The sequence below is a fragment of the Daphnia pulicaria genome, unplaced genomic scaffold, assembly GCF_021234035.1.
Source record: "Daphnia pulicaria isolate SC F1-1A unplaced genomic scaffold, SC_F0-13Bv2 h1tg000172l, whole genome shotgun sequence".
Classification (NCBI taxonomy): domain Eukaryota; kingdom Metazoa; phylum Arthropoda; class Branchiopoda; order Diplostraca; family Daphniidae; genus Daphnia; species Daphnia pulicaria.
In genome coordinates, this window is record NW_025804859.1 from 23,750 (window position 1) to 30,791 (window position 7,042).

General features: G+C 50.8%; 2 non-coding genes across 2 annotated transcripts; both read left to right on the plus strand.

Moving 5' to 3' along the window:
• The first annotated feature begins 1,170 nt into the window (after positions 1–1,170).
• On the plus strand, positions 1,171–3,465 carry LOC124319509. The gene has a single exon (XR_006913207.1). It is a non-coding gene; the product is annotated as a small subunit ribosomal RNA (ribosomal RNA).
• A 930-nt stretch (positions 3,466–4,395) lies between these two features.
• Positions 4,396–4,548, plus strand: LOC124319507. The gene has a single exon (XR_006913204.1). It is a non-coding gene; the product is annotated as a 5.8S ribosomal RNA (ribosomal RNA).
• The last annotated feature ends 2,494 nt before the right edge of the window (positions 4,549–7,042 follow it).

Below are 7,042 nucleotides of genomic sequence, written 5' to 3' on the forward strand. Positions count from 1 at the left end.
CGACGGAAGATATCGAGAGCTGAGCTGAGCGCCCGCTGAGTATGGCCGGCGTAATTACAAACGAGTTACGGTTGGAGCTATATCGATTGTACGTATCCCGAACGTTCATCGAACAAGCCAGATCAACTCGGCGCCCGGTAAGATGTACGCTCAGTTATGGCCATGACACACGAAGGGAGAATTCAAACGGCTGTGAGTGTACGGCCCGCCCGGAGTTGTGTGTAGGCAGTGACCTCTCAAGAAAAAACGTAAAAAATTTTTTTTTGACAGTCACCGGTCTGCGACAAGTAATCAGTACGAAACTTGGGTGCAATGCAAAAAACATTTTGAGAATCCTTGCTTGACAACAACGAATCTAACACGATAAAAAAAACGATCCCCATCGGTGTACCGCTTGCTTTTCTCGCGCTTCGGCGCAGAATCGCTTATTCAGCTGCCCTTGGAATATGTTCGTTTCGTGCATACTTGATCTCGGTCATTCTTCGGTGAACTCTTAAAGAATTGCGCACTTTTATAGGGGTAGTCTGGTTGCTTGTCTCGACTTGAAATGATTTGTTTTTTTCCGCCCATGACTTTCTATACGATGCCTCTATGCTGGCCTCTGACCGCGGTTGTTCCGAGTTTTCTCTTTCTCTTCGAAAGTCTTTGCGGAAAATTCTGCCTCGTGTGACCGTTGAGCGGTGAGGTGTGTGTGTGTGTGTGTGTCGTGCGGGGTGATGCGAGAGTGTGCCTCGGCGGTGGAAAAATAAAAATAAAACTCTGAGCCCACAAAAATTTAAAAGATGTATGCTTGTCAGCTTAGTAAAGCAGGCTTGACTTATGAGCATACAGCACGCCACATATGACCGTCGAAAACCGTAATACGGGAAAAAAAGTTGATGAATATATCAAGACCGGTCGAATGAATCCGATTCACTTTGGGCTCATAGACCGTTGAATGGTCTTTGACTTTGGAAATTGAAATGAAAAAAATCCAACAAACGGATCGGATCGGTGTTTCTCTTCACTGGGACTCGCTGTGACACGCCAGGCGTTGCGATCAAAAATTTTAGTTTCCGAAGAAAAAGAAAAAAAACGAAAAACGTGTTGATTTGGTGTGTGTTTGGTGATGCGTGGGCGAAATAAAAACCCGCAACTCGCCGGATGCATATCAAACAAACATACACGAAATACCTGGTTGATCCTGCCAGTAGCATATGCTTGTCTCAAAGATTAAGCCATGCATGTCTAAGTACAAGCCGCTAGACGGCGAAACCGCGAATGGCTCAATAAATCAGTTATGGTTCCTTAGATCCACTCCATCCTACTTGGATAACTGTGGTAATTCTAGAGCTAATACATGCACTCGAGCCTCGACTGCGGGCTTTCGGGCTCGCAGAAGAGGTGCTTTTATTAGATCAAAACCAGTCGGGGCCGGGCTTTCGGGCTCGCGCACCGTACCAATTTTGGTGACTCTGGATAACTTCACGCCGATCGCACGGCCTTCGCGCCGGCGACGTATCTTTCAAATGTCTGCCTTATCAACTGTCGATGGTAGGTTACGCGCCTACCATGGTTGCAACGGGTAACGGGGAATCGGGGTTCGATTCCGGAGAGGGAGCCTGAGAAACGGCTACCACATCCAAGGAAGGCAGCAGGCGCGCAAATTACCCACTCCCGGCACGGGGAGGTAGTGACGAAAAATAACGATACGGGACTCTTCCGAGGCCCCGTGATTGGAATGAGTACACTTTAAATCCTTTAACGAGGAACCATTGGAGGGCAAGTCTGGTGCCAGCAGCCGCGGTAACTCCAGCTCCAATAGCGTATATTAAAGTTGTTGCGGTTAAAAAGCTCGTAGTCGGATGTCTGTCTTCGGCCGGGCGGCGCCGCTCTGAATCAAGGGTGTTGCGTTTCACGCTCTGGGAGCCCGGGTGTCAAAGCCCGACTCTCTTCACGGTCGGACAACATCGCCGGAGTGGTGGTCGGTGCGTCGTTGTTGTATCTGCGGCCAGAGTTGGAAAGTTCTTTCGGGTTCTTTTTTAAATTTTGGTCGTAGTTGACTCGATTCGCTCCACCCAGTCAATCGTTCGGGGTGCCCTTCACCGGGTGTCTCGGGCGGCCGGCAACGTTTACTTTGAACAAATTAGAGTGCTCAAAGCAGGTGTATCCCAACGCCTGAATATCGCAGCATGGAATGATGGAATAGGACCTCGGTCCGATTTTGCTGGTCTTTTACTTTTGGACCCGAGGTAATGGTCAATAGAGACGGACGGGGGCATTCGTACTGCGGCGACAGAGGTGAAATTCTTGGACCGCCGCAAGACGAACAACAGCGAAGGCATTTGCCAAGAATGTTTTCCTTGATCAAGAACGAAAGTTAGAGGTTCGAAGGCGATCAGATACCGCCCTAGTTCTAACCATAAACGATGCCAACCAGCAATCCGTCGGAGTTACTCCAATGACTCGACGGGCAGCTTCCGGGAAACCAAAGTCTTTGGGTTCCGGGGGAAGTATGGTTGCAAAGCTGAAACTTAAAGGAATTGACGGAAGGGCACCACCAGGAGTGGAGCCTGCGGCTTAATTTGACTCAACACGGGAAACCTCACCAGGCCCGGACACTGGAAGGATTGACAGATTGAGAGCTCTTTCTTGATTCGGTGGGTGGTGGTGCATGGCCGTTCTTAGTTGGTGGAGCGATTTGTCTGGTTAATTCCGATAACGAACGAGACTCTAGCCTGCTAAATAGGTGACGGGTTTTATCAATTGAAACCGAAGGGAGTACGGAGGCGTCGGGATCAGGTGGCGGCGATTCGGGTCTCGGTGGGACTGGTTCCTTTAGTGAGGCAATCTCTCGGCTTGGTTTCGTTGTGCTCTGTTCGTCGGGTGTACGGCCTTCACGGGTTGGTTGCCTGGCGGATGAGGTATGGCGGGGCTTTGTCGGGAATGTCTCGCGGGGGCTGGCTCTATTGTTATTCGGTCGTCGTCATCCCCGGCGATACCTTCTGCTCTCGCGTCCGTCACGCAGTCTTCTTAGAGGGACAAGCGGCGTCCAGCCGCGTGACAGTGAGCAATAACAGGTCTGTGATGCCCTTAGATGTCCTGGGCCGCACGCGCGCTACACTGAAGGAATCAGCGTGTTTCACTCTCCCTGTCCGAAAGGACCGGGTAACCGCTGAACCTCCTTCGTGGTTGGGATTGGGGACTGCAATGATCCCCATGAACCAGGAATCCCTAGTAGGCGCGGGTCACTAGCCCGCGTCGATTACGTCCCTGCCCTTTGTACACACCGCCCGTCGCTACTACCGATTGAATGATTTAGTGAGGCCTTCGGACGGGCTTGTCGGGGTGCCGTCGAGTGGGGAGCAATCTCTGCCCGTGCGGTGCCTACCAACGGCGAGACTGAAAGATGGTCGAACTTGATCCTTTAGAGGAAGTAAAAGTCGTAACAAGGTTTCCGTAGGTGAACCTGCGGAAGGATCATAAACGAACAAGACAAATGTTTTGCGCATATGGCTTTGGTTGAGCACGAAACAACTAAAAGTTGCAAAACAAAAAAACCCCATCAAAAGTCTTTCGGCGTAAGACATCGTATGAACTATGTGTGGGTTGACGGAAGAAAATCATTTATTTTGAACGGGTATCAGGCGCTCTGATGCGCGGTGGTTTAAAGCGGATTCGCCTTTTCAAATTGATTTTTCTTTCCTCTCGGCTCAAAAAAAAACACAAAGTCTTTCGATTTGGTCTATGGCCGTGAGCAAATTCTTCCTGCTTCGATGGTGAATGTCTCTATAGATTCATTCGACCTTTAGCGGCGCTCACAGTGTTGACGTTAGTAGAGTGAAGAATACGATAGCCCGCCTGGGCCGCGAGTACCGAAGGAACAATAAAGGAGATTTTATAAAGTCTTAGTCCCTAAATCAAACACTTTGAAAAATAAAAACTCGGTGGATGGAGAGTCGGAAAAAAAAAAAACATCAAGATTTTGAACGGGTATCAGGCGCTCTGATGCGCGGTGGTTTAAAGCGGATACGCCCAATCGAAATTGTTTTTTTTTGTTTCTCTCTTCGTCTTCGGGATTTTTTGATTCTCGGTGGGGGACGAAAGTGTGAGACTTTACTCTGGACGTTCTTTTCGGGCGTAGATACTCGTGGTTGCGTGCGTGTGCGTCGTATAGACTAACACTCCAAAGCCCGACACTATGCCGTTGAAAACCGAATGTTTTTTAAGCTTGCCCTTCGCCCTCTCGATGAAGTAGGAAGAATTCAAAATCACAATAACACACTAAACCCAAATTCTAGTACGAGTGTTTATCGGAACATTTTCTTTCTGGCTTTCTTTCTCCGCCCTCGCATTCATTTGCTTGGGCGGGTTGGAGAAAAAGAGAGAAGAAAACGAATATGTCGTTTTATATACGACCCTGAACGGTGGATCACTAGGCTCGTGGATCGATGAAGAGCGCAGCAAAGTGCGCTAATCCATGCGAACTGCAGAACACATGGAGCATCGAAATCTTGAACGTAAATGGCGGCCCAGCTTCTCGCTCGGGCCACATCTGACTGAGGGTCGGTCGAATGATGAACGAACAGAGATTTTTTCAGTCTTGGTTTTGCATGTTGGGTCGCGGCGAGATTTATTTTTCACCCGGCCTGACCGCATAAAAGCTCCCGAATCTCTAACGTCTGGGTGCCGCGCGACTTAAGTGTCCGCGATGCCTCAAATACAAAAAAGGGGGAAAAATAAAAGAAGGTTCGCCCTGTTTTGTTTTTTTCCTCTCTATTCAAAAGAAACCTTTTTCGATGGCAAAACAGATGGGAAATTTTTGAGCCAACTCAAAAAAAAATTTTAGAAATAAACACATCTTCTCGAACAAGGTGTCGGCTGCGTGTGCGCGATATACCGCTTCAACGCGAGTTTAGTTGTGTGTGTGCGCCGGGCGTGTCGAAGTGTCGACCACCGCGAATTATCACTCACTCTAACCGCTCGTTATGCAAGCTTGGTTCGCGCACGACGCGTTGTTTCAATACAAAAAGCCGCAGGACGCCCTGTCACTTTTCGTAAATTAATTTTTGCGAATAACGAGAGACTCGCTTTATTTCGAAAAAAAAAAATTTGAACCGGCAATTATTCAATCTTTCCCGGCTTTAAAACGCCAAAGTCTGCCGAGCTAGATAAAGTGTTGTCTCCTTTTGAAAACAAACAATTCATTCTGACCTCAGTTTAGATGAGACTACCCGCTGAACTTAAGCATATCAGTAAGCGGAGGAAAAGAAACTAACAAGGATTCCCTTAGTAGCGGCGAGCGAACAGGGATGAGCCCAGCACCGAACCTCGCGCCCGGTTGAGCGGGTGCCGAGGAATGTGGTGTTCGGGAGGATCGTGCGCGTCTGTCCGGTATCTATCGTCCAAGTCTCCATGAACGGGGCGAGCAACCCACAGAGGGTGTCAGGCCCGTAGATAAGACGAGCCGAGACCGTGCATCGGATCCCTTCCCAAGAGTCGGGTTGCTTGAGCGTGCAGCCCTAAGCGGGAGGTAAACTCCTTCTAAGGCTAAATATCGCCACGAGACCGATAGCGAACAAGTACCGCGAGGGAAAGTTGAAAAGAACTTTGAAGAGAGAGTTCAAGAGTGCGTGAAACCGTTCAGGGGGTTAAACGGGTGGGCCCTCGAAGGTCGAACAAGTCCCCGCTCCCGGCACTTGGTTGTATGCCCTTAACGCTGCATGGAGACTGCCTGAATTGGCGGCTCTCTTGCATAAGTCGTTCTGCGATCGCAATAGCCACGCCAAGGTCCGCAAGTGGGGGGCCTAGTAGGACTCCGCGACCGACTGGGTGTCTGTTACACGGGGCGTCCGTTAGCGAGTTTCGTGGTTACCTTCGCGGGTGCCGCGATGACGAGCGCGGCGTTTCCCAACAGTACTGCCCGGTCGTGACCTGTCTCCTCCCGGGAGGTGTCGTAGCTTTTTTTTGTAAAAGAGAAAAAGTTGCGGTGCTCAACCTGTGGAGGCCCAGAGCGGAGAGTAGAAGTCGGGTCCCACCCGACCCGTCTTGAAACACGGACCAAGGAGTCTAACATGTGCGCAAGTCGTCGAGAAATTATCAAACTAAACTCGCGAGGCGCAATGAAAGTGAAGCGGCCCCGATGAGGGTGCATCCGCGAGGGGTGATCCCGTCTCGAACAGAGCGGGCGCAACCCCAGGGCGTCCGAATGCTCGCGAGATCTTTCCCCTCTTAAAAGGGTTTGGTCGAGTCGGCCGGACGAACCCAGAGCGCACACGTTGGGACCCGAAAGATGGTGACCTATGCCTGGCCAGGACGAAGCCAGGGGAAACCCTGGTGGAGGTCCGCAGCGATTCTGACGTGCAAATCGATCGTCGGAGTTGGGTATAGGGGCGAAAGACTAATCGAACCATCTAGTAGCTGGTTCCCCCCGAAGTTTCCCTCAGGATAGCTGGTGCTCGCAAAGAGAACAAACGGAGTTTCATCCGGTAAAGCGAATGATTAGAGGCCTTGGGGTCGAAACGACCTCAACCTATTCTCAAACTTTCAATGGGTGAGAAGCCCGGCCTTTTTCCTTGATTGAGGCCGCGGCAATTGATTTGAATCTGAGCGCCCAGTGGGCCATTTTTGGTAAGCAGAACTGGCGCTGTGGGATGAACCAAACGCCCGGTTAAGGCGCCTAAACGACGCACATTTCGGATCCCACGAAAAGGAGTTGGTTGCTAAAGACAGCAGGACGGTGGCCATGGAGGTCGGAATCCGCTCAGGAGTGTGTAACAACTCACCTGCCGAAGCAACTAGCCCTTAAAATGGGAGGCGCTATAGCGTCGTGCCTATACCGGGCCGTCGGTCGGCAGAGCGAATAACGTCCGTGTCAGCTCGAAGAGAGCGACGGCGCTGAGGCCCCGACGAGTAGGGGGGTCGCGACGGTGAGCGTAGAAGGGTTGTGGGCGTGAGCCTGCCCGGAGCCGCCGTCGGTGCAGATCTTGGTGGTAGTAGCAAATACTCCAGAGGGATCCTGGAGGACTGACGCGGAGAAGGGTTTCATGTGAACAGTGGTTGG